Source organism: Pteropus medius, unplaced genomic scaffold (genome assembly GCF_902729225.1).
Source record: "Pteropus medius unplaced genomic scaffold, Ma_sr-lr_union100, whole genome shotgun sequence".
Lineage (NCBI taxonomy): Eukaryota > Metazoa > Chordata > Mammalia > Chiroptera > Pteropodidae > Pteropus > Pteropus medius.
This window is the reverse complement of record NW_024344950.1, coordinates 1-27,413: the sequence shown is the minus strand read 5'-3', so window position 1 is coordinate 27,413 and position 27,413 is coordinate 1. Positions and strand designations below refer to the sequence as shown.

The 27,413-nt window shown below is 47.8% G+C and overlaps 2 long non-coding RNA genes across 3 annotated transcripts in view; both read left to right on the top strand.

The window, feature by feature from the left end:
- LOC120610984 (uncharacterized) overlaps positions 1 to 27,216 on the top strand; it is a 68,640-nt gene extending 41,424 nt beyond the window's left edge. Inside the window, exons 6-7 of one of the 2 annotated variants that reach the window (XR_005655047.1) lie at positions 24,382 to 24,530; positions 27,202 to 27,216. This is a non-coding gene — a long non-coding RNA (uncharacterized LOC120610984). Of the gene's footprint in view, positions 1 to 11,582; positions 12,614 to 24,381; positions 24,531 to 27,201 lie in introns of those variants that run through there. The other variant, XR_005655048.1, reaches the window with a different exon arrangement.
- LOC120610987 (uncharacterized) lies at positions 1,660 to 8,336 on the top strand. Its single transcript, XR_005655050.1, has 2 exons — positions 1,660 to 1,990; positions 3,802 to 8,336. It is a non-coding gene; the product is annotated as an uncharacterized LOC120610987 (long non-coding RNA).
- Positions 27,217 to 27,413: the final 197 nt, after the last annotated feature.

Below are 27,413 nucleotides of genomic sequence, written 5' to 3'. Positions count from 1 at the left end.
TGTGACGTATGCAGCGGAGGTGGGATACAGCCTCTCAGAGTCTGTTCGTACTCTGTTATATCCCTCTGGAAAGCAGCCTGGATCCACCCCAACATCAAAAACTTTGGTTAACAGAGACACACCTGAGGTCACTTTACCAGGACAACATTCCAGGAAGAAGAGGAACTCCGTGTCCCCAGATTCCCCCACACAGTCCCCCATGGTAAAAGCAGGCCAGTCTCAGCAACATAAGTACCTTGTGTCTGTGTGGAGAGCCAAGCGTCCTGGGCTGAAGAGCACTGCCTCCCCCCCACAAAAGAGCAAAAGAGTAGGCGGGGGGATGGGAAGGAAAGCACTGCACCCACAGCAGTTCTTTAGTAATTGACCCATCTATTTAGTTTAGCGAATTAGGCATTAGCAAATGGAAAGATGAGGCCATCCCAGCAACCAGAGGATTGAAGAGCAGAAAATAGTTTCTATCTTAACCCCTTTGGGGAGCCCAGGAGAGCAGACAAATCATAAACTGGGAGAGCTGGGGCCAGCCTTTTAGAGGAGAATAAGTAAGCTCAGGGGGCAGGGGGATGTCTCCCAGAGCCACGTGAGCTGACGCCGTGACGCTGTGACTGACGGTGGAGCGAGTGGGCCTCTCTCGAGCTCAGTGCACAGGGGGGGAGACAGGATGACTCCCTAGGTCCCCCATCTCACCGCGGCATCATACCCACTGCGGGGTGCGGGGGAGGGGAGCAGATTTTCTCACTCTGGTGAGATGAGTCCTTCAGAGGCCCGGGCAGGAGGACCGACACAGCTCCCGTAAGAGCAGAGATCAGGAGGCCCCCTGGACACCAGAGTGCCTGAAAGCAAAAGCGGGCGGGGAGAGGAACAGCCATCACATAACACGTGACCCAAAACCGTGATGGCAGCAGGGCAGCCAAGTGAATATTCAAGAACAGAGTAGGGGGCAGGTTTCTAACATCGACTCTAGAGAAGAGTACGAGGCAGTACTTCACACTGCCAAGCCAAGAGCGGAGTTGACAGCAATCCTCTGCAGCTCAGAGATAAGAACAGCGAGGCGAAATAGAAGGTTCCAGCCGTGTTTCTATCCTTTGAAGGTACTGCCGTAACAGAGATTAATCGGATGTGTAGAAGGCAGAGAATCGTTACTCATCTTTGATCCAATATTAAGTTGGAGGCCAGGGCCAAGCGTTCATCTCTGCCTCTGGATTTTTCTCAGCACCACTGCCAGACACCCACCTTTTATCCAACCAGTTCAAGTAGACGCAAAACTCTCCTGAATCTGCCCTGATGGTGACTTTTGGCTCTCAGTCAGGACTTTTTGCTTTAACAGTATTTCCTGTTGTGCATTTTCATCGCACCAGTGGGCCGCTTCCACAGATGAACGCCTCTCCTGGCCTTGCAACCCGTGCCCCATCCCTGTGATATTAGAAGCTCACAAAGGTAGTCACCACCACCCCGTCAGTTCCTGAACAGTCGCAGGCCTCAGTGCTTTCCCCACTAGGCTGGATCGGACAGAGAGCTGGGATGTTCTAGTGAATGATCGGGTCATCTAGGACTGGTCTGCCACTTCCCCAGTGCCTGCCTAGTGGGAAATAGATGGGACCTTGCTCTTTAGAAAAAGAGCAGGAGTGCTTCTGTACCGCCTCACTCCACCCCCACCCCACCCCCACCCCCAGCAGGCTTGTCCACGCTGCCCTTGGGCCTGGCTCTTGGCTCTGACCCTGGAGGACTTCTCCTTGCACATGAGTCGTCCTGGGCTTCTGGGCACATGGATGCTGCCCCCACATAAATGGCTGCCCCCTCTTGACCTAACCCTATACCGTCCCTCATTCTCAGCACTCCCAGCAGACTGTTCCAGCTCCTCCCAGGAAGAGGATCAGAACGGGCAAGCAGCACCAAGGCAGTGGAGAGAGAGCCCCGAGGGGAGCACGGTCGCACACCGGGACGTTCCAGCTATTACCCAGGTGGAGAGCAGAGACAGAGTCCCTCCAGCAGGGTGAGCAGACCCTCAGGGAATGTTGGGGCCAGGTCTCTACAGCCCAGAGTCCGGGCAGGCCACGGGACTCTGCTTGAGCGCAGGTTGCGCCAAGCCACAGGCTGACGTTTCTGTGAGCAGAAGAGGTAGCTACTGTCCTAGCCCTGTCCCCACAGGCCCAAACCCTCGAGGAGGCCCTTATTTTGGGTTGGCCAAGTCGCATCAGGCTTTCCCTGGCATCTGGGTGTATGGCGCAGCCTCAGAACCCCAGCCCTGGCGGCCTACACTGCTAAACGATGCCCAGGTGCAGCTCTCCCTGGCTGTCTCCTGACTCTGCCTACCCTTAAAGCAGGATCAAGGTCCACCTCCTCGGACCTCCCCCAGCATCTACATCTCTCCGCCCTTGTATGAGTGCCCCGGCCCGCTAAGAGCAGGCTGCCATCTGCTGTCCCTCTCCCTCCCTCAGCCTCAGCCTCTGGTCTCAACCAGGCCTCTCCCACTGCCTGTCCCCTCCTCCCGCCTCCTGTTCTGCTCCCACATTTCCACCCTGGGCTCAGGGCTCACTCGGTATCTGGGCCGAGACACAGTCTGTGTCTTCCGGTCTAGTGTTCCCGGTGCTCCTAGGCCCCCTTCTTGGTACCCATGTCTGTCCTGGGTCTGCGGCTGCCTCCGAGTCTGCATACTGCACCCCACCCAGCTCCCTGTTTCCTGAATCCCCTACTGTAGCCCCTCCAGCCAGGCCCATTCTGGCCCCTGCACTGCCCTTCCCACCCACCCAGGCAGGAGCGGAATGCTGTGACAGCACCTGCCCACAGAGGCCAGCACTACAAGCCCCTCCATCTCTGGTCAGAGCCCCTCCTCCTCGGGCCCACGACTGAGCTGCCTGATCTCCACAAACAGCAGGCCAAGGCAGTGAGACAACCGGCCAGAACTTCCCAGGGTTCACTCGCAACTCCCCCCACCAACCCCACACCCCCACCACCAGCACACTGCACCGGATTGGCTGTCCTCCCTACTGCCCTGCTGACAGGGGCAGATGCCCCCGACCGCACACCAGTCACTGTTGCCATTTCCAGGATGTGCTCCACTTCAGCCACCTGGAACAATGCTGGACCTGGAGCTCTCTCTCACTTCCACAGAGCGGTCCCCAAGGCGACCCCAGTCCAGCTTTTCTCTTGGCCTGCCACCAACCCTTTCTCAGAAGCCTCCCTCTGTGGCTGCCATGACAACCTTCCCTCTCTCTGGCCTCCACAGAGCCCATCTGCAACAGCCGCTTTGGCTTTTCCACTCACAACACCCCCTTCCACAGAAATCAGGGGTCTCCCCCACGACCCCCACCTTCCCCCTGCTCCCCCACATACCAATTCATGCCATAAGCCCCCGGCGGCGCACTGAAGTAGAGATGGGCTCCATGCTCCCAGGAAAGGTCTTCAGGACACCCTGACAGTGGGCTCACGGTGACACCCACCGCGCCTCGGGGGAGGCAAAGACCCTTGCCTGTTCACTCGGTAATGCATATTTCCTGGGCCCCTCTCTATGCCTGACCCGTTGTGGGCCCTGGGCACGGACCTCCGGCGGACCAGTTGGAGGATCCGACAGAGAACATGCGAGCCCAGAGCCTTTTTGAGGATTGCATGAGTGTTTTCCATCCTCCTCTACTCACCAGCTATGGGGGCCCCGGGCGTGTTGCCGCGACCCTCTGCACCTGTTTCCCTGTCTGCTCCACCGGCACAGTAATGCAGGGCTGGAGCAGCGGGTGCGGAGGGGAGGGCAGCGTCACCATTCGTGTCAATGTTTTGAGACCAGCAAACTCATTTCTTTTCTGTTTCTAGTTTCTCATTCTCTGTGACTTTGCAGTGGCAGCAATCTCCACACATATGCCACCTGCGAGTTGCTGCAGTCCGAGGATGCACTGCTGGGCGAGCTTCAAATTTCATAAAAAAGTCAGACCACATCACGCTGGGAATCACAGCGAAACTGCTAAAGCAGAGGCTCTACAGCCTCACACGGACTCCATTTCCCCCACTCCCTTCCGGTGCCCCAAGACCTTCCTTCTCTTTTTTCGTGCGACTGTCCCTCTCACTGTAGCCTTAGCAACACCCCGCCAGGGCTTTCTGCTGTAGTTCGAGGGAGCAGCCAGTCGATGGCGCTGCTCCATCAGCGCAGGCCAGACTCGGGCTGGAGCACGGAGCATTTCGCCCAGCTTTGACAAAGTCAGCTTTCTGCACACGAATGAACCACGAGGGGGAGATATACAGGCTTTCAAAAGTTATACGGGCTGCGAGACCTTGAACAAATCAAAACCTCTGAAATGATCACGTGCTTCTGATCTCAATGCACGCTACGACAGATATTCGCAGATATGGCCGGGGAGCAGCCCCCTCCCCGCCTCCCCGCCCGTCAGTCAGTCACCAGGGGCTTTTCAGCACACTAGCAATACTGGGAGATGGTCAGTCCCATCTTTAAAATGGGCTCGATGCGGTTGGAGCAGGCTTGGAAGGGGCAGCCAGCTGCAGCTGAACCCTGGCTCTTCAGGTGACGAGCAGAGGGACTTTGGCCAGGCCCCTCACACTCTCTGAGCTTCATTTTCTTCACCTGCAAAACGATTAGCAATTCAGAAGTTCTGTGAGGAATCGGTGAAACAATGCACAGCACTCAGTAAGCACTGAGCACAGTGCCTGACACGTGGAAGCGGTCAGTAAAGGAGGACTAGTCTTTATTGGCTGTTAGCTTTATTCATCATAGGAGCTGTTCGGTCTCAGGGACATCCAAAGGCAACGCGGTGCCAGTGCCAAGGGCACGAGCTTTGTCGTTAGATACAGCAGCGCTACCACTTAATAAGGGCCGTGGGAACACGGCTCGGCTCGGCCTCTCTGAGCCCCAGCTTCGTGACTGGTAAATTCAGCATGTGCGACACCCTCCTCCCAGGCTGTCCCGGGGATCAGACACCACCGCGGTGTGCGTGTGGACGTGCCCGGTGTGTAGGGAGGGCTCCATAGGGGGCAGCTGCTGTGGCAACCCGCACAACAGGAGCACCGGCACCGAGCATCACCCACCACGGAAACAGCTCCTTCCTTGCGCCTTGTCTGACCCTTGTTCATCTCTTTTGCATCTGCTCGCACTCCGTTGCACAGAACAGGTAGCAGATATCCAGAGGGAGAAAAAAGGAAGAGAAAAAAGAAAAAAGGAAACACGAAACAGAGGCAATTCTTTCCATCAAAAATGTCCTGGCTTTGGAAAAGACAGCCACTCTGTGACGTGGGTGGTTGTCCTACAGCTTAGATCCACACCGAGCCGCCCTGGAGCTCACAGCCTTCCCCCGCTGGTGCCCAGCTTTGCGGGAAACATCCGGGATCCTTGTATGCCCGAACCTTTGGCCTCCTGCAGCCACAGAGCAAGCCTCTCGGCGCTGACTCTCCTGGAGAGTGCCTCTGGGAGGACAACTGAAGGAGGCCACGAGCCTGGCCACATTGCTGACCCCACACTGTTCTGTCCTCTGACTCCACCCATCCATCTCTGTACTTTTCTATCACCTGTGTCTTCCAAGGAGCATAGGGATTTGCTATGGCCAAAGAGGGCTGAAAACTGCAAAGTCAGCCACATTGCCTCCCCTCTCACCCCCCCCAATCCCTGAAACTCATGTATCTTCAGACTCCTGTGACTCACCTGGTGCTCTTGAGGACTTTATGTCCCCACTGCCCAGTTAAAATACACCTATCCTGGGATCCGTTTCCCTTGAGAATACCTTCTGCTCTCTAATTCATATCGGTAGCTTATCCTGACCACTCTAGTTCTCCGTCATGAAAGTTGATTGGCACTCTAGTTTGTAGATCACTCTCTAGTGAGTTTGCCACTATTTCTGACTGTTGTAAAAGCGAGTATATTACCTTGCGAGGCCGAGGACCAGCCCTTAGACATGGTAACCAAGCCGGTCCCGATCATCGACCTAACTGCCTATGGCACTCTCACACGTTCAAACTCGAAATGTTCCAAGTTGAACATACCTTTTCTAAAACTAAAAACATCCTCCTTTTCTTCGTGGGTGGTGTCACCACCATCCCCCCAGCCCCCGAAATCAGGAGTCATCTCTGAGTCACCTGTGTCCTTCTCTCCCACGTAGCCAGTTAGTAAGACTCCACTCTCTGTGGTTTCTGGAATCCATCTCCCCTTTCTATCCCCATCGAAGTACCAATTATTTCCCCCGTGACTGTCTACCGGTTTCCGGTCACTGCCTACCTGTTCCCAGGTTTTCAGGCCCACTCCCCCCGGCAAATCCAAATTCATCTTCCTCGTTGGGATAATGGGATTTATGGAAAACACAAATAGGGCCAAGACACTCTCGTTCCCAATATCCTTCAAAGAATCCCAAAGTTTAGGATTGGGCCCCGCCTCCAGAGCCTCTTACCCTTTCTCTCTGAATCCCATCTCCAACGCGCAGTGTGCGTACTGTGGGGCTTGTGTTTTCCCGCTCTCCGGAGAACCGCAAGCTCAATAAAGCACTTCATGTTCAGGAGGACCTGAAGTTGCAGCAGCTCTCCAAGGCAGATTGCAGTTCACAAATGTCATGGAAATGTTCAAACGCATGGAAGTTGAAAAATAATCCAGAGAAACCTGCATGTCCCACCATCTATCCACATTGAATATCAACCCACAGACAATCGGGTTTGATCTCCGTCCCCTCCCCTTTCCTACTACCATGGGATTATTTTAACATCATGCCCATGTGTCCTATATGAGTATGCACAGGAAATTGCTTTCAAAAGGAGGACCAGAAGGCCTTGTGAATAGCTCTAAGAGCACGATTTTTGGATCTGTTGTATTCATCCAATTTATTGGCTTGCGAAATGCTTCAGACATCCCCAAAGCCAGGACTGGGCTCCTAGGGTGGCTGACGCGGGGATAACTTTTTGAGTTTCGAGGCACGCGAGAGGTATCCAGCCCTACAGGAGAATAACCCTTTGCAGGTGACTCCGGCTGTTATGCAAGCAAGTGCACCAGGCGGTGTGATGCCGTGCGTGAGGGTGTCGCACTGCATATCAGATCGTCGTATGCAGCCTACGGCAAGCCACAAGATGACCTTTTCCCTGACGTATAACAGTGTGCCTGAGGAAGCCCGTGCTCTCTTTGCCATTTCACTACTTACCTCCCTCGGATCGATACTAGGCTCTGATACTTGGAGACTGGGTGTCCTGCCATGAACTACCAAGTCCCCCAAGCTGCCCTCCCCAACTGGTGATTCCTGAGGCTTAACCCTTTGTTAAGGAAAGAGAGGGACAGGTAAATTAACAGCTCCCTATGAGCCCTATGAGAAGTGACCCTTCGGGCCACTCCGTGCAGGCCACAGAGCCATATTTGAGGGTTGTATGGGGTGTTTCGAGAAATCTCCTGACCCCGTAAGGGTAAGGCAGAGGTAGGGTGACTGGTGTGGTTCTACAGAAGACCACGTAGGAAGTCAGAGGCCCAGAACTTGAAACAGCGGGCACACAGCTAAATCCTCTTTCAGCTGATATCAGAAAGCTGGTCCCTGAACCCTTAAGTTTCCCATTACATCGCAGTGCCTGGTTTTGTAAAATCTCTGTAAAGGCAGCATCGAAATAGGTAAGTCAGAGGGATACTTCCGGCACGGCAACGTGAGGAGCTCCACGGACCCACCCCCCAGTGAAACTGGTGCAAATGATTTCAAAAGTAGCCATCCAAAGTCTCTGGAATGATGCCAAGGGCATACAGTAAGTAAAGAAACACTTGCTTAAGAAAGCCTACTAAAACATCAGCTCTTGGTGGATTTGACCTGATTTGCCTTCGGTGTGTGTGTGGTGGGGGGCGGGCCGGGGCTGTGACTTTGGGTTTGTCTTTCCCCTTCGGTTGTTTTTCTTATTTACAATGGGTGCATTCGTGCTTACACGAAGGATCTTGGAATTTTATGTACTGAAAGATGTCGAAACGGATACGTCCCGTGTTTGTATCCTACAGGCTGAAGGCAGGAGTCACAGGCTGATTGGTCTGTGCAACGGGCACCTTTTCTCTGAGAACTGCCCACGGCACGCCCAGTCTTCTCTTGGCTGTGTGGCTGAGTCCCCTGGCCATAGCTACTTGGTTTGTGTGACACTTGTCGCCTCACCCTAGTTGAGCCAACCATAGCCTTTGTTCTATTCATTTCCGAGTCTTGAACTGGACCCCGGGACTGGTTGATTTCCCGCTAAGTCTCTCTAAAGCCATGTCTTTAGATAATTTTACTTAGAAGACGTACATGTTGATTTCTCCTGAGCTACCCTTCTTCCCATTCATGGGATACTTAGGTATGGCTCTGGTTTCGTGGATGTTTGTAAAGTACTTGTGTTTTTCTAATCAAATTCGTTTGTTGGAGAAACTCCTACTCGTAGATTTGTATTATTTGCAATGTATCACAAGTGCGATCACAAGTGCGATCAAGGCGGCTGGTGGTTCTGCTACCAAGGGTGTACCAGGGTGGAGCTCTGAGCTCTGTGATGTGGGGCATTGTTGTCAGGGGGTTGGTGGCAGGATGAGTGGTCTCCAGGCCGGGACTGAAGTTCTCCCCTTGTTAAGGTAAGAAAGGTGGTAGGTAGTCGAACACCTTCCTATGTGAAGTGATCCTTTTGGCCACTACAGGAAGACCACAAATACATACCTGGATATTGCAGAGGTGGTGGGGCATCTTCTGTTCCTGCTAGAGTAAAGCAGACGTACAGTGGCCAGCATGGTTCTGCAGAACATCATTCCAGAAGTCACGAGGACTAAAACTGAAAGCAGTGAGCATGCAGTTAATTCCTGGTCAAGCCTACATTAGAATCTTGGTCCCTTAGTCTGAAGTGTTTCTCATTGTACCATACTGCCTGGTCGTATGAAGTCTTAGTAAGGGCAGAATCCAGAGAGGCAGGTCAGCGAAAGAATATTTGTAGCATTTTGTCCCTTACATGAATCAATACAGTAGCCCCCACCCCGCCCTCCCACTTTATCCACAGGGGACACGTTCCTATATCCCCAGTGGATGCCTGACACCTAGATACAGATTGGATAGATAGATAGATAGATAGAGAGATAGATAGATAGAGAGATACATATATAGATGTAGATATACATGTGTGTGTGCACATATATATACGTGTGTATATGTGTATGTAAATATATATATATGTATGTATATATATATTTATATTTACACACATATATATATATTTACACATATATATATATTTACACACACACACACACACACATATATATATATACACACGCACAATTTTTTCCCTATACATACATATAGTTTATGACTTCTCATATTTGAATTGCCAGCATCTTGTACTTTGGGGCCATTATTAAGTAAAATATGGGTTACTTGGACATAAGCACTGTGATATCGTGACAGTTGATCTGATAACTGAGATGGCTCCTGAGTTACTAATGGGGGCGGACGGAGGAGTAGCATATATAACATCTATAGGCTGGACAAAGGGCCGATTCACATCCTGGGAGGGATGGAGTGGGATGGTGCATAATTTAAGCCTTATGAATTGTTTATTTCTAGAATTTTCCATTTAATATTCTCGGACCGCAGTTGTCCGCGGGTTACTGAAACGGCAGAAAGCAAAACCGTGGATAAGGCGGGGAATACTGCACATTTTCCACTAGTTGTATAAAATTTCCCGTTAACTGAAATTGTACGTCCTCTGTACACATTAGCATGGTTTAAACATTCGTCAGATTGCCTCATCATTGCTGTCGATAAAATCTTCCCCCACGAGCTACGAGAGAAAGAACTGAGACGGACTGTCCTGCCCGAAGATGTGCCACGCTGGGTGGTTGGGCACGGGTCACTCCCTGGGATTTCATAAAGATCTTGGGTGGCAGCTGTCAGCAACTCTATTCTTGCCATCCAGTCTGGACCGGCCCAAGCCTCAACGTCTCATGTCCTGCCTGAGGGGTTCCTCAGTATTCAGAGTTCAAAGAACTTCGCCTAGTCTCTCATAACAGCTGCAACTTTATTTATATCCTTATTAGTTACCTCTATGTGTTAAGGAATGAGTCGGCACTAGGCTGTGAGCTACTCCCACCCAACTATGCTCACCCTCACTCTAACCAGTATATAGTCCCCACAGCGTATGGCCCTCTCTCCAGAGAGTCTCAGAAATGCTGTTCTGGGTGCCGAGCAGTTTGTAAGGGACTGAAGAGGAAGATGGTCAGTGACATGCGGGGTATGATTACTAACCAGACTCCATTTCGCTACTGGCACAGCCACAGGTGGCAACAGATGGCCTTCCCAAGCTTGCGATGGGAATCCAGTAACGAATCTGTCACGACTCCAATGTGGCTTGGATGCCTGGCTCCAAGTGACTCCAATGTGGCTTGGATGCCGCCCAGCCAAGTGCATGGTGTTTTCCCTTAGCCGTTGGACGTTCTCTGAGCTCTCACCATCCAGAAGTCAGGGAGTACTTAGGGCTGGTTCACCCTGCCACTCCAACTTCCCTAGAGATTTTTAGTGGCAATGAGAGGTGCCAGCCTGGATCGAGGGGCCTGGGTCTGGGAAAAAGGACAGTATGGACGTGTGTGTGTGGGGGGGGTGGTGGTGGTGGAGTGTGTTAAACACCTTCAATAGAAAGGATGAACCTGTAGGGCAAGAACCAAGAGAAAGCTTTGGGAGACTCAGGGGACTCACATCTGCTTTCCATTTTGGATCAGCAAATATAAACCGACCAACCCACCCACCCACCCACCCACCCACTCACACACACACACAAACAAGACTGGGAGTTCAGGTTGGGGTGTTTGCTCCTGACCGTAAGCTGAGGCAATCATAGGGATTACCTCATGTGTATGTGCGGGTTTTCCCATTTTGGGGGAACACTCACCACCCTGGCTGCTTGATGCCCAGTGTCAGAAAACTGTTGTTTCGTGTATTTTGAATGTTTCTTTCGAAGTTGTGAATAATTCTGGGCCAGCTAGGTGCACAAGAAGTGTTTTGCACTTGAAAGGTCACGGGGGCACCAGGCGCTCTTGCAGCTCAAGCAAGTGGAGGCAAATGTGCTGTCACCGTATTGGTATGGAGCAGCGGCTGGCTCTGTAGCTCATTTATTTAGCTCCAGCTGCGTCCCTTCCATCAGCTTCCCAACTCCTGAGGCAGCACGTGCACCTCATGGGGCAGTGCCTCAGCTCATGTACTTCCTCCATGTCCTCGCAAGGGGAAAATGAACATCTTTAAGATGTTGTGCCATCCTATCTCAGAGCTGGGTACGCATTTCTGTTTGCCTGAGTATTCTTTTGTGTCCTTCTTTAGCATTTAAAAATGTTAAGCGGCCTTTACGATTTTAAAAATATATTCCTAGGCACAACTGTTTCTTTTTAATTGCTTTTCTGAATTGAGTCAGTAACACCATTTTCTGTTTTAACTGGTTCTTTTCTCCATATATAAAAGCTTGTGAAGGATTGACATTAATTTCGTAGTCAGCCGACAAATGAATTCAGACATAACCTGTAATTGCTAGAGTCCCCTCCTTCCATTGGTTAATGCCTTAGTCATTCCTTTCCTTCATTCTTACATATAGAGATGTATAACGTCATGGTTGGAAAGCATCCAACGACTCTTACTTTGGTCTTTCAGTTTCTATACTGATAATCCTGTTGACCCCAAAAAAGAAGATGCCTACTAAGATGGGCTCCTGGTGGCTAACTCCTCTCAAATTAAAAAACAAAAACAAACAAAAAGTTAAAATAAACAATCAAACAAACAAAAAGAGCTTAGAAGCCATTTCTGCGCAGGTGGCTCTCACGAAAACTGAGCTTCAGGGAGGCACCTGCCCTGAACCACCTGCCTGCCTGCCTGCACTGTGCTCCTACCATCTGAGCCAACCCTTATAAAGGAGGTCCTGAATTGTACTCAACCAGTAGGACTGAGACTTCCCCCATCCCCTGGGAGCTGTGGCAGCTATATCCCCCCCCCCAGCAGCTTCACCGATCAATCAGAGCGGCTCTATTCTGACCAATCCGGGCAGGGCTTTTTCATCACTCGAACTGCTTGCCCTCATTTGCATGAGGACAGGTCAATCAGGGACCAGGGGCAGAGGCTTCTATCGATGTAAGTCGGCTGCCTTCTGGTTCAGGGAATAAGTGCTTCCCTTCTTCACGTGAAGAGCGAGAATCACGTTTCCCTAGCTGGAGCTGAAACACCGAAGACACCTTTGCGGAGTCTAGATGTCGAGCCAGCCAACGTCCTCGCCCCAGGGCTGCCTCGCAGCCAGCAGCCGTGCTGTTCCATAGTTGAGCCTTAACACTAGCGGGCTGTTCCACAGCCATGCTGTATCACAGTTCCCTTTCTCGGCGCACAACAAATTGGCAATTCCTCTTAGCGTTGGATCGGTGCCAACGATCGGTTAACCATCTTTTGGCCTCTTAGTATAGCAAATTAAGAGATTTCTTATCATTTAACCTTCTTTACAGTCATTGGTCGTGGTGCATTATTCCAGTACCCTGCTCTGGATTACGCTGGATAACATGTCAGGCTTTTCAACTACAAACATCTCCAACCAGCAGTGCAATACTTTTCTGGCTGACAGATTCATCCATGAGCAGGAAAATGTTCACAGGACCTCACTCAAGTGGCGTCCAGGGCCAAAGTTCAGCAAAGGACATGCTGCGGCCGGGGCGGGGGGGTGGACTGAGGCTGGAAAGGCAGGACTCTTGCACCTTAGCCGGGCCTCCCTCCCTCCCTCTTCTCGGGTCCTAGCTCCTTGCCCCACTCCTCCGGCTCTACCCCAAACCGCAGAAAGTGGACCCTATGGTTCTGACGTGCACCAGGTTCCTCCCTCACTGCGTAGTGCCAGGTGAACTGGGCTCCTCCCCTGGTCCCCGCCGCTCCCCGTTGGCTCGCCTCGGTAAGCCTCGGCCCCGCCCCCCGATTCTGACCCCGCCTCCTCGAGCGGTAGGTAGCCCCGCCCGCTTCCTCTGACGCCTCCGCCCCCACCGCAACCCTCCTCCTCTCAGGCCTGCGCACTAGCGAACACCTGGCTTTGTGGGCGGAGCCCGCGCACGCGCCGTGTCCCGCCCCGCGGTCCCGCCCACCCCGGCCCTGGGCCCGCCTCTGTGCGCACGCACTTCCCGCCACGCCTCCCCGCCCAACCCAGCCGCCCCGTCCCCGCCCCGCCCCGCCCAGCCCAGCCCCGCGAGCTCCGCGCGCGATGGACGGCAGAGTGCAGCTGATCAAGGCCCTCCTGGCCCTGCCCCTGCGGCCCCAGACGCGTCGGTGGAGGAACCCGATTCCCTTCCCCGAGACGTTTGACGGCGATACCGACCGGCTCCCGGAGTTCATCGTGCAGACGGGCGCCTACATGTTAGTGGACGAGACCCTGTTCTCCAGCGATGCCCTGAAGGTGACGTTCCTCATCACCCGCCTCACGGGGCCGGCGCTGCAGTGGGTGATCCCCTACATCAGGAAGGCGAGCCCCCTGCTCAGTGATTACCGGGGCTTCCTGGCCGAGATGAAGCGGGTCTTTGGATGGGTGGAGGACGAGGACTTCTAGGCCGGGAGACCCTCGGGCCTGGGGGCGGGTGCTCGGGGGAGGGTCCGCGCGCCGGTCGCCACCGCCCAGATCGCCACAGGCGTCCTCGCGCCGCGCCTCCCCCTCCCTTACGTTCCAGTCGCCTTGATCTCCCCCGCGCTCCTGTCCCCTCCCGCGCGTGCTTGCCTTTGTTCCAGGAATAGCGCTCCAGGTTCCCGCTGTTGCCGCTGGGCCTCGCTCTGGAGCGCGCCGCCGCCGTCTCCGGCCAGCCCGGCCCCTCTCGTGCACACTTGGACTCTGTCCTGGACTCCAGCTGCGAGCTGGGCTCCCGTTACGCTCTGGACAGACCCCCACAGCCCAGCCGCCGCCATCCTCTCCCTGCCAGGCTACCAGGCAGGCCCGCATCGATGTGCCCAGCGACCGGCGCTGCGGTTGCCATCACCATCCGCCGCATCCCACCGACAGACTGCAGCCTCCAGCGACCTGGTCTCAGCCGGGAGGTACCTGAGCTGGCCACAGCCCCTGGACAGTGATTCCAGCAGCTCACCACCACCCCCGCCCCCACTCCCACCCCCGAGGGGCCGGCCAGCCTCTCACCTTCAGCGGGACCCGTTCCTCCCTACACCCAGAGACACCTTCTGCTCCTGCCAGATGGCTGCCAGGTCCCGGGGGTGGCCGGCAGCCAAATCGTGTCACCCACTTTCTCCTGTGGATCTTTAGTTTCACACAGCATCCAGTTCTCTTCTGAATTTGCCGCCGTCTCTCTGATGTGTGCCTTTTGTCCAACACCGTGACCCCTGCACTCTGCCCAGCTCTTCTACACTACCTGGACAAAAGTCTTTCCCTTCTTTTCAATAAATGTCAGATGCTGTTCAAAAAGGAAATGAGTCTCAGTGAATATGGCGCCTCTCCCTCCCTGGTCCAGTACGTGGGGTCGGTGTCTTGTTCAGCAGGTATGTCCCCTGCCGTTCCGTGGCTGATGTTGAGTCTTGCGTTACACAACAGCAAAGGTAGAGTCCTGCGGTGGCGCTGGGGATGGAGACCCCTCTGGTGATCATTCAGTCCCAGACGCTGACTTCCAAACCAGTCAGTTCCATGCCCCTTGGGAAATGGACCTTGATCCGATTTTGGCCAAGGCGATGTAAGGAGAAGTCAGCTAGGAGGCTTCTCAGAGGCGGTTTCCTCGTTTCCAGAAAGCTGCTGGAAAGCACAGCACCGAATTGTTATGTTACAGACCATGAATTCCACACACGTGTTGGCCGACACCTGTGAAAGTTTTATTTAACCCATTATCCTGTGGACCGGCAGAATGACAGAAGTGCTTCAGGACATGCGTTTACATTTATAGAGCCTTGGACCGTGTAAATAGTGGGGAAGGGAATGCCGCCCAGTCGCCTTTAGTTTAGGCATAAACCCGGTTGATGGCCTGCGGGACCGTAAAATTATAACTTTCTCTAACAGGCAGAAAAGGAAAACAAACGTTACTCGTTACTGTTTCTCTGCATGCTAACCTCTTAAATCTACAGTGCTGCCAAATCCTCTGCTATCTCACGTATGGCTGGAAATAGTTAAGTATCCCAACAGTCAGAAAAAAAGGTGGGCTTGTGGGACAGCACTCAAGCAACTCTGTGTCATTACTAGTTTAGGTGACTTTTCCAGAACATACGAAAGAGCCATCAATCCCAGCAGCGATGTCGATTGTATTTCGTCTCTTTCTCTCCATTTGAACGGGTAAGTCTTTGTCTTCATGTCTAGTCGTCCCTAAGGCTGTACGTGGACCTAGATAGAGGTCCATTATCTGCATTATGTATGTGATAATGTTTTCATTCCCTCCAATAATGGAAATTTATTGATATTCAGATGGGCTTACAGGGTAGCACTCCGGTGTGATGGTAAAAGGTCATTGAACCAGCTCTGCCTTATTGTAATTATAGTTATTTCTCCAGAACATCTGTAAGAATTGGGAAAATGCTGAGCTGAGTTCATGCTTGGGTTGGCTTGTTGTGTGCTAGTAAACAAAGTGGACTTTGCTGTACAAAGAGGACTAATGTTTACTTGCCAAATCCTTGGACTCCTCTGCTTTCTGCCTCTAGATGAGACCTTTTTTGGCTTTGGACTTTAGGGAAAATTGGCTTATTTACCCTTAGCCTTTCTTTTCATGCTGCAGTTCATTACTCGCCTCTTATAACAACCATTTAATTGCTCCATCTTCATAATTATTACTTCCTCTGAACATCTGAAACTCCTGAGATTCTGCACTTGCCTGTAATTTTCCTTCCGTTGGTGTCATGTCTCAGTACTCCACTGATGAAAGTTTTGACAATTTCACCACTATCACATCACAGTGGTTATAAGTAGTCGCTTTACACTAGTGATGTAGTCCTCATTTCTAACCAGCTGGAATGTGGCCACACTCTTAAAATCCCATTTCCTAATTTGTTTATTAGTACCACTTCTAGCACGAAATATTATACTTTAAATTTCTGCAGAAAGAGATCCCACAAACAGCTGTTGTAAGGGAGTGAGGGAAGTAGGATTGAGCAGAGGGAATATTTGAAGGGGCATGCAGTTGCAATAGAGGACTCACCTGATCCCACAGGGGTATATAAAGCTGGGATGGTCATTTAGAATTGAGAAGAGGAGACAAGGCGTACGTATCTCCACACTGACTAGTCGTTGTATATGCTCTTAACTGGAGGAGGTAGTGTACCCCTGAACATGGCAGGTACCTTCAATCCATAGTAGTTCCTGAGCAGTGATTCAGCTGTGACTTTCAGCAGCCTTCAACTCCTAGCAGCTGGGGGAATGAATAACTCAGTCATAAAGGTGAGATCCATTTCATTCAACAGTAGGAGAATGGCATCAACACGATGGAACATAATTCAGCATTCAGAAGGAATGAGATAGACTTATGCTAGCTGATTTGCAGAGATTATTGCAAGGTTTTGTTAAGTAAGAAACTATATGCAGAAAATCGAATAATGTGCCCGTTTTAGACATTAACGCAAAAAGGCTTACATACGAATACACACGTACATACACACGCACAGATTCACACACATGATTAGCTAAGTATGAAGAACAATACAGAAATATGCATACTAGGTTGTTAGCATGGGTCTCAAAATGTGGCAAAGGCTTGATGCCAGAGATGGAGTAGGGCCTTTGGGGAGGGGAGCGCACAAAAATAGGAAAGATAAAAGGGTGCGCTTAAAAAATGGGGGAGGGAGAATGATGTATGTTCCAGAAAACTGGAAAATCTATAGAAACTTGTGAGAAGGATATAGTATCAATCAGTGTGCCGATAAGAAACCAATGATACACACAAACGGGGTAAGGGAGGAGAATGAAATGAAGAGACTGTGTACAAAGGTGTGGGTGTGACTAAGAAATCGTGATAGATTGGTTAATCGTTTTGTAAATATTCATTCCCCACTCTGCCCAACCCTTTGGCATAGAGTGTACATAACTGTTCCTCTGAATCTCGGCTTGGTCACACACTTACTTTTCTTTTTAGGCAATAAATATTTTATTTATTTTAAATTAATATTTTCTATTTTTCAATTATAATAGGCATACAATATTATATTAGTTTCAGGTGTACAACACAGTGATTAGATATCTATATAACTCACAAAGCGATTGCCCCAATAAATCTAGTACCCCTGTGACACAGGACATAGTTATTATGTTACTGACTATATTCCTTATGCTATAGTGTATATCTCCATGACTCTTATATAACTACCATTTTGTACTTCTTAATCCATGCCCCCTTTTACACTCACCCCATGAACCGCCCTCCCATCTGGTAACCCTCAAAATGTTCTATCTATGATTTGTTTCTGGTTTTAGTTTTGTTCTTTAGCTTCTACATGTACGTGAAATCATATGGCATTTGTATTTCTCTGACTTACTCCACTCGGCGCAATACCCTCTAGGTCCATCAAGGCAATATCTTTTTCTATCCCCTTCCTTTTAGTCTGTGTGTGTCTTTTAACCTGAAGTGAGTCTCTCGTAGGCAGCATATGTAAGGGTCTTGTTTACTTACCGAACCAGCCACCCTATCTCTTGACTGGAGCATTTAATCATTTACACTTAAAGTAATTGTTGCTAGATATGTAGTTATTACCAACTTATTCAAATTTATACTCTTTTTATCTTTTTTCTTTTCTTAAAGAAGTCTCTCTAACATTTTCTGTAATACTGGCTTGCTGATGATGAACTCCTTTAGCTCTTTCTTGTCTGGGAAGCTCTTTATCTGTCCTTGAATTCTAGATGATAGCTTTGCTGGATAGAGCAATCTTGGTTGTAGGTCCTTGCTTTTCATCGCTTTGAATATTTTGTGCCAACCCCTTCTGGCCTGCAAAATTTCTGTTGAGAAATCAGCTACCAGTCTCAAGAGAGCTCCCTTGTACATAATTAATTGCTTTTCTCTTACTGCTTTTAAGATTCTCTCTTTGAATTTAAACTTTGGCATTTTCATTATGGGGTGTCGTCCTGTGGTCCTCCAGTTTCCTGTTGTTTGGGACTCTGCGTTTCCTGGGCTTGTATGTCAGTCTCCTTCACCTGGTTAGGGAAGTTTTCAGTCACTATTTCTTGAAATAGGTTTGCAATTCCTTGCTCTCTCTTCCACTTCCGGTACCCCTAGGGTGCAAATACTGTTGCACTTGATGTTGTCCCAGAGGCCCCTTAAGCTAACCTCATATTTTTGGATTCTTTATTCTTGTTGCTGTTCTGATTGGGTGTTTCCTGCTACCTTATCTTCTAAATCACTGATTCGATCCTACACTTCATCTAATCTACTGTTAATTCTTCCTAAGGTAGTCTTCATTTCAGTTATTGTATTCTTCATTTCTGACTGGTTCTTTTTTATCTTTTCTATCTTATTGTTAAAGTTCTCACTGAGTTCATCTACTCTTTTCCTAAGTTCATCGAGCATCCTTATAACAAATGTTTTGAATTCCATATCTGGTAGGTTGCTTGTCTCCATTTTGTTGAGTTCTTTTCCCGGAGCTTTGTTGTGCTCTTTCATGTGGGACATGTTTCTTTGTCTCCCCATTTGCCTGCCTCCCTGTGTTTGTTTCTGTGTATTAGATAGGGGTCCTAAGTCTCCTGGTCTTAGTAGAGTGGCTTTATGTAGTAGGTGTCCCATGGCGCCAAGTGGCACAGTGTTCCCTGGTCACCTGAACGAGGTGCTCAGGGTATGTCCCCTGTGTTGGTTGCGTGTGCCCTCTTGATGTAGTTGAGTCTTGATTTGTGGTCGCACTTCAATAGGAGGATTTACCCTCGGGGCGATTGGTTGTGAGGGTTGGCGCATGAGGGGCTGACCTTATGGAGTAGGATTCACTTTGGCAGGGTGTTGGTGCCTGCTCAGTCTGCCCTTTGGGTGTGTCCTCCTCAGATGCAGCCCTGGGTGGTGCTCTGGCTATATCATTGGTCGAAGCGGGCCATGGGTGTTCCGGGCTAAGGGCCTCCTGGGAGGGGCCCAGCTGCAGGCCAAGTTGAGCTGGAGTAAGCCTGTGCACTTCTGAGGCCACCTGGTAAGAGTCAACAAGCAATCTGCTCTTGGCTGCCACCCATGCTGGGCTTATAGGTGCCTCAAGAGGCCAAGCCAGAAACCAAGGTCAGCTGCCTCTAGTGCCAGCCTTGGTTCTGCTCCGCAAGAGGTTCGGGGCACAACGAATTCAGATGCTGCTTCTTTGTGTTTTGCGAGCCTTCGAGAGATTTTAGGGAAGTCTGCAGCATAAGCCAAGACAGGCCATTCGTATGGAATAATCCACTGGAGTAAGCTTGGATGGATCTGCAAGCTGGGAGAGGCAGTCCCTCAGGGAATCACCTGGGTGGAGCGACCTGTGTTATCCAGGTTGATGGAGACTCAGATATGGCAGCCCACTGAATCTGCTCACTGAATCTGCTCGCTGGGAGCGGGGAGGGCTCAACCAAGGAGCAATGGGTACTGCTAGCACGTCTGTCCGGGATAAAGCCACCCACCCCTCCAGCCCTCGTCCTAGAGCCTGACAAGTCAGTGTCTCCCCATATGTCCCTGGCGCTTTGAGCAACTGCCCCCAGTGCTGGAGCTCAAAGTGAGTGAGTCTGTCACCGAGTAAGTCCGGTAGTGGGCCCTTTGAGAGGAACGTCTGCACCTCCCACAGGCCTCACTCAGCCACGGTCTCTGCTGGTTTTTCACAGCCAGAAGTTGTGGGACTTCTCTTCCCAGCACCGGAACCCCGGGTTGGGGAGCCTGGTGTGGGGCCGGGACCCCTGACTCCTCCAGGAGTGGAGGGGGCTCTGCAGGTGGTTGTGGGACTGGGCCCCTCCTACCAGCCTCGAGGAGACGTCTTTTGTATGTCACCAGTTGTATGACTTCTGTTCAGCCAGACCTCAGGCGACCTCCAGTGATGGTCGTTCTGTCGTTTCATTATAACATGGGTGTGGTAACGAGAGGAGGCATGCACAGCATCTACCTTCTACGCCATATTGGCTCGTCCCTCCCATGCACTTACTTTTGTCAATTGAATCTGAGCAGAGATGATGTGAATAGAGGGTTTCAGTATGCTTGGCTGGTTTTGCCAGTCTTCTTGCCCTCCTGTGATTGCCATGAGAAGAGCATGCGCCAGACAGCTGCTGATCCTTCGAATTGGGGTACCCAGTGATTCACTTGGAGTAGATTTGAACACAGTCTGCGTCCTAGAGTCGAGTCCACCCTAAGTGCATCCTGAAGTGAAAAATAGCCCCAGGCAGCTCAGAGCACATAAGCGTGGAGAACAAGTGATGGTTATAGGTTTTGGGGAGATTTCTTAGAAAGCATTATTGCAACAATAGCTAATACTGACATCGACAAGGAATTGTGAATACCCTTGGGGAGCAATACTGGGGAGCTCTTACCTTCCACCGAAGCTGGAGGGGTAAGGGCAGAGTAATTACATACATAATAAATATATGTGTACATATATATCGCTATGCAAAAAACACAATAGCTATAGAAGAGAATCCTGGACAGGATTTGTGGTCTTTGGTAGGGGAACTCAGCCACAGTCACCTCTCAGTCTAGTAGGTGTGATTGGCCAAACTCAGCCAGAAGCCAGAGGGAAAGGGAGGCATTTATGCAACCCATAACGGTCAGCCTCCTGGACACAGAACAGGGTGGAGGAGAGTGGAGAGTACTTATAGACGGTAAATGGAAGATATCCGAAAGATATATGAACAATCAACTCCAAGTGAGGAACATCTGAAGAGATGCCGAATCACATTCGTAGTTAAATTTTAAATAGAACAGAAATGGAATCCCATTTAAAAACTATTAGATTGGCAAGAGTAAAAATAATGACAATATCAAGTGTCGAAGGGATATGGGGAAATGAGAATTTTCATATACTGCTTATGACATTATACAGCAAAATTGGAATTGTACGAATAATGAATGTGAATGCCTCATAACGTTACGACATACATACCCTACAAACAAGCAATTCGATAAGGATGTTGACTGCAACATTTTAAAAAAATGTGTGCATGATCGGAACCTCTTCTAAGCTGTATAACACCTTTGTCTAAATTTTTTTTAATATGCCCCCTTGTGCCGAAAGCAGCCACGTGTGTGCACAGCATGGAAAGCAGATAGTATTTTTATGTTAAAAAAAAAGGAGCTCTTGATAAGTGTGGATGTAGTCCCATTGTTTCCCTTGGTGGGCTGGGTCAGGAGGATTGTAGCCTCAGTACTTGCTTGGTAAGAGGCACTTCAGAAGTGAATAACCAAAAGGAACATAAGCAGCAGCCCTGTTTGTAGTAACTGAAAATTGGAAATAAAATACGTATTATCAGTAGGAAAATACATATACATGAGTACATACATTTCCCTTTGTCCTCTTTTAAATGTAGGTAAAATTTTAAATTTCAGAAAAGTTGCAGGAATAGTTAAAGCGACTTCCATGTTCCTTTACAACATTTTCTATTTCTATGTATTTATCAACCTATAAAATATGCATATGCATATTTCCTGAATCGTACACATAATTATACACACATATATAAAGATATGTACATATACATATGTATCACTATGCATATATAATTTTTCTGAATCATTTGACAATAAGTTCATTAAAACGATAAAGTATGTCTACAAGAAAACTACAATTAAGGTAATATTTAGTGGTTAAATATCAAATGCTTTCCTCTGAGGTCACAAACTAGGCAGAATTGAAGAATCTAGACTATCACCATTTTTATTCACGTCTTAGAGGTCTTACTTAGGCAGGACAACTAGCCAATAAAATGAAAGAAGATATTACGATTGGAAACGAAGAGCCATTATTTGAAGATATGATTGTGTACATGTGCAAAATCCAAACACATCTACAAACAATTAGATATAAGAAAGGAATTTTGTAAGTTTGCTGAATAGAAGATCAATATATAAAATTAAGAAACTCAATAACAACTGTTGGTGAGGGTGCGGAGAAGTTAGGGCCCTCATACATTGCTTTTAAAATGGTGCAACTACTGTGGAAAACGGTCTGACAGTTCCTCCGATGTTTCTTTACAGAATAGAGTTATCATATCATTCACCCAGCAATTCCACTCCTGGGTATATCCCCAAGGTAACCAAAGACATACCTCCTCACGAAAGCCTGTACATGAATTTTATAACACCATTATTCATAATAGCCAAAAAGTGGAAACGACTCAAAATTCCAGCAACTGATGAGTGAGTAGACAAAAGTGGTATATCCATACAATGGAATATTATTCAACCATAGAAAGGAATGCAGAACCGACACATGCTACAACATGGATGAACCTAGAAACATAACGATGAGTGAAAGAAGCCAGTCACAGAAGACCGCATATTATATAAATCTATTTATATGAAATGTTCAGAATGGGCAAACGTATAGATACAGAAAGTCAACTAGTAGTTGGTGGAGCTGGGGGAGGGAAGAATGGGGAAGCACCGGGTTTCTTTTTGGGGTGACGAAAATGTCCTAAGATTAGGTAGTGGTAATGGTTGTACGATTCTGTGAATAAACTAAAAACTACTGACTTGTACACTTTAAAAGAGTGAATATTGTGGCATGTGAACTAAATCTCAATAAAGCCGTTATAAAAAATTAATTGTATCCCTATTTACTCACATCAAAGTAGTGAGAATAGAATTTACCCAAAAGTATACCATCTATGATAGTGTTATAAACGGTCAAATATCAAGGAATAAATCTATAAAATATTTGCAATACTTCAACACTAGAAACTAAAAAATATTACTGAGCTAAATTAAATAACAAGATAAATGGAAGCATACGAGATGTTAATGAATTGAAAAACTCAAAAGTTGTTGCAACATATATTCTCCCCAAATTTATTTTTAGGTTCAATGTAATTCCAATAAAAATCAAGCAGTTTTTAGAAGAAAATACAGCAGGGTATCTTCATAATATTGGGTTAGGCGAAGATTTCTTAAACAGGATAAAAAACACTAACAAGAGAAATTGACCAGTGACTCTAAAATTTACATGGAAGCCAAAAGACCTACAATAACTAAATCAATACTGAAGACATATAAAGCTGGATGACTTATACCACCAGATAGCAAAACTTATTGTAAAAAACAAAACAAACAAAACAGTGTCTACAGCCACGTCACCCTGAACATGCCCGATCTCGTCTGATTTGGAAGCTATGCAGGGTCAGGCCTGGTTAGTACTTGGATGAGAGACTACCTAGGAATACCAGGTGCTGTAGGCATTAAAAACAAAACAGAAATTAAAGCATGTGGTATTAGTGCAAGGACAGACAGACAAATGGAATAAAAGAAACAATCCAGAATGAAAGTCGTAGTTATGTGTCGCCCGATTTATGGCAAAGGCACTACCCCAATTCAGTGGGAGAGAGAATGGTCTTGTCAATAAATTTCATTGGGTCAATCAGATATCCATATTGAAACAATAAACATTGTCCTCTACCTCTCGGCATACACAAAAATTAATTCAGTATGTATTATAGGCTTAAATTTGAAGGCTAAGACAATTAAGGTTTCAGAGGAAAATATGGGATAATATCCTCATGATATTAGGTTTGGCAAAGATTTCTTAAACAGGACACAAAAAGCACTAAATATAAGTATGCCTTCTCTACAGATAATATTTATTAAGACACTCAGTCGTAGAATTTCCCCACTTCCTGACAGCATCCAATGCAGGGCAAAGCCTCACTTCCTTAAGCTGTCCCCTAAATCACCTAACACAAGTCCAAATAGTTTAATGACTCTTTTCTAACTCTCTCTTACTGACATGCCCTACGGTTTTCCATGGTGTGTTCTCCCTTGCTGCATTGAGTAAGAAACCCAATTTTTTCAATTACAGATATATCCTTGGTAGTCTCTGGCTAAAGGACATGGACTTCAAGAATGTATAAATGAACAAGCCCGATCCCATCTGATCTCGGAAGCTAAGCAGGGTCAGGCCTGGTTAGTACTTGGATGGGAGACCACCTAGGAAGACCAGGTGCTGTAGGCATAAAAAATAAAAAAAATAAAAAATAAGGGACTGTAAGCTGACAAGGTTCTTGCAATCTGTGAGGTCAATCAAGGGTTGCCTCGCCTAAAAAAAGAAAAGGTATAGAGAACTGCTGCCAATCAATAAGAAGACAGATAAACCAATTTTGAAAATAGGTGTACACATGAGGCTGCTTTCACCAGAAGGGTGCATCTTTTATTAGACAAAGGCACAGCTTAGCAGAGGTCCTTATCACACACACATTTAAAAAAATTGCTGCACTCAACATCCTTATTGGAATGGCTTGTTTGTAGAGTATATATATGTGAAACTTCATCGAGTCTGTATTTTGACTGATCTTTATCCTTTCCATACCTGGTCCCTTTAGATGTGTTATTTTTCATTTTAGACTCATTACTGCTCAGAACTACTTGAAACACTACCTAAGTACTCCCATGATGGAAGACACAGCAATGTCTCAAAACCCGTAGAAACAGACATGGCATCAGACACCTGCAAAAGCTTCTGGAGGAAGCTTCAGTACACTCAAGATCTCTGGTAATCATTTTCTCAGGCTTCTCCTTTGGCACCCTCCAGGATTCGGTGGACATCAGGGACACTCGCAAAGGGTCCATTTAGAATCCCCTTCCAGACTCCATCTCTGCCCTAGGGCTGCCTCTGTGTACAGGTGTACACTTAGGGCACGGGGGTTAAGCGAAGAGTGAGGCGTTTCATGATTATATTCTACCAGGTTACTCCTGAGACACAGGCCCCGGGACACTAAACCACCTGAAGACCACTTTGCTGCTATATTACATTTTTGTGCATTTTGGTGTCACAAAATTTGTGTAACTTTAGTCTTAATTATAGGTTTCAAGTCATTATTGGCCCCAACCACCAAAAAAACAAAAGGTTGAATTTCTCTTTGTCCTTTTTATGTTCATCTTCCTTTATGTCAGTTTTATAGTTCTCCCTCCCTCTGAGTTATGACTTCTTGGTTGAGTACTGAGTAGATTGCTACAATGAGGTGAGGAAAACAAACCAAGAATGGCAATAGCAAAGGAGTGAGCTTGCAAAGTAATGAGAACTTCCTTTCTCTCTTAAACATGCCATTCCTTTGTGGCTATACAGAATCTTGCTGAGATGTTCATGATTAATTTCAGCAAAGTAGTACCTTCTCCAAGACATTTTTAGCGTGAAAGATGACTGGGGATAATGCAACTAGTGTAGTCCAAGGAGCGATCCTGAACAGAGCCATTCTGGCAGGAGGAACGCTACAGGGACACTTTCGCTGAGGGCAGTAGGGGGTTACCTACCGACATTGTTCAAAGGATACCCAGTAGGTCCCTGCCCATTCCACCTACCTCTAGCTCCAGGTGGACACGGATTGTAGGGAATAAGCTGGACTTTCTGCATTAAGTAAACTCCTTCTGAACACTTCTAAAACCACGTTGGCAAAATCAATATTTTTTAAAAATATTTCTTACACTTAATTTTTAAAAAAATTTATTAGTTTCAAGTATACAGTACATTGGTTTGACACTTATATAGTTTATGAAACGATCCCCCTGATTGCTCTTTTTCTTCTCTGGCTCTTCACCTAGCCATTACATTAATGCTAACTGCATTCCCTATGCCATGCTCCCCAAACACGTGACCGTCTATCAACTACTAATTTGTACTTCTTTAACCTTCCCCCTCTTTCTCCAAGCTCCCAGCACCCCTTCCCTCTACTAGACTGACCTCTATATTTGTGAGTCTGTTTTTGATTAGTTTGTTATTTTTGTTCCTTAGAGTCTGCATATAAGTGAAATCATATGGTCTTTGTCTTTCTGACTTATTTCACTCAGCATAATAACCTCTAGGTCCATCCATGTCCTTGTGAATGGTAGGATTTCATTTTTAATGGCTGAGTAATACTCCATTGTATATATGAACCATAACTTCTTAATCCAATCGTCTGTTGATGGGCATATGGTTGCTTCCATATCTTGGCTATTGTAAATTCTGCCGCCATGAACATAGGGGTGCATTGAACCTTACGGATTATTGTTTTGATTTTCTTTGGATAATTACCCAGAAGTGCAATTGCTGGGTCAAAAGGTATGTCCATTTTTAATTTTTTGAGAAACCTCCAGACGGTTTTCCACAGCAGAATCTATGTTTAAACCAAATGGTGAATATACTTAACACAATCATCCTTTCTACCTATCCAGGGAGGCAGAATGCCAGCATCTTCAATTGGACCTTCATAATTAGTCGCTTTTAATTATTTTAAGTACCCTGTGAACCATGCAACTTGATTTTATTAACCCAAATGTTCTGCCTGATTTAAGAAAGACTTTGACCAATTACATGCCAAACTGAAAGTTAATGAGGTTTAAATTTTCAAAGTCCACTTTCTTTACTACTGCATATCAAGCCAACCCACGTATGAACTAAGCTCAGCATTTGCCCACCTCTTAAAGAACTTCTGGAGAAATAATCCTAATTACAATGAGGCAGAGCTGGTTCCTTGACCTTTGACATCACAACGGAGTGCTACCCTGTAAGCCCATCTGAGGACCATCTGAATATCAATATATTTCCATTACTTTGGGGAATAAAAACATTATCAGATACGTAATGCAGATAATGGGCCTCTATCTAGGTCCACGTACAGCCTTAGGGACGACTAGACATGAAGACAAAGACTTACCCGTTCAAATGGAGAGAAAGAGACGAAATACAATCGACATCGCTGCTGGGATTGATGGCTCTTTCGTATGTTCTGGAAAAGTCACCTAAACTAGTAATGACACAGAGTTGCTTGAGTGCTGTCCCACAAGCCCACCTTTTTTTCTGACTGTTGGGATACTTAACTATTTCCAGCCATACGTGAGATAGCAGAGGATTTGGCAGCACTGTAGATTTAAGAGGTTAGCATGCAGAGAAACAGTAACGAGTAACGTTTGTTTTCCTTTTCTGCCTGTTAGAGAAAGTTATAATTTTACGGTCCCGCAGGCCATCAACCGGGTTTATGCCTAAACTAAAGGCGACTGGGCGGCATTCCCTTCCCCACTATTTACACGGTCCAAGGCTCTATAAATGTAAACGCATGTCCTGAAGCACTTCTGTCATTCTGCCGGTCCACAGGATAATGGGTTAAATAAAACTTTCACAGGTGTCGGCCAACACGTGTGTGGAATTCATGGTCTGTAACATAACAATTCGGTGCTGTGCTTTCCAGCAGCTTTCTGGAAACGAGGAAACCGCCTCTGAGAAGCCTCCTAGCTGACTTCTCCTTACATCGCCTTGGCCAAAATCGGATCAAGGTCCATTTCCCAAGGGGCATGGAACTGACTGGTTTGGAAGTCAGCGTCTGGGACTGAATGATCACCAGAGGGGTCTCCATCCCCAGCGCCACCGCAGGACTCTACCTTTGCTGTTGTGTAACGCAAG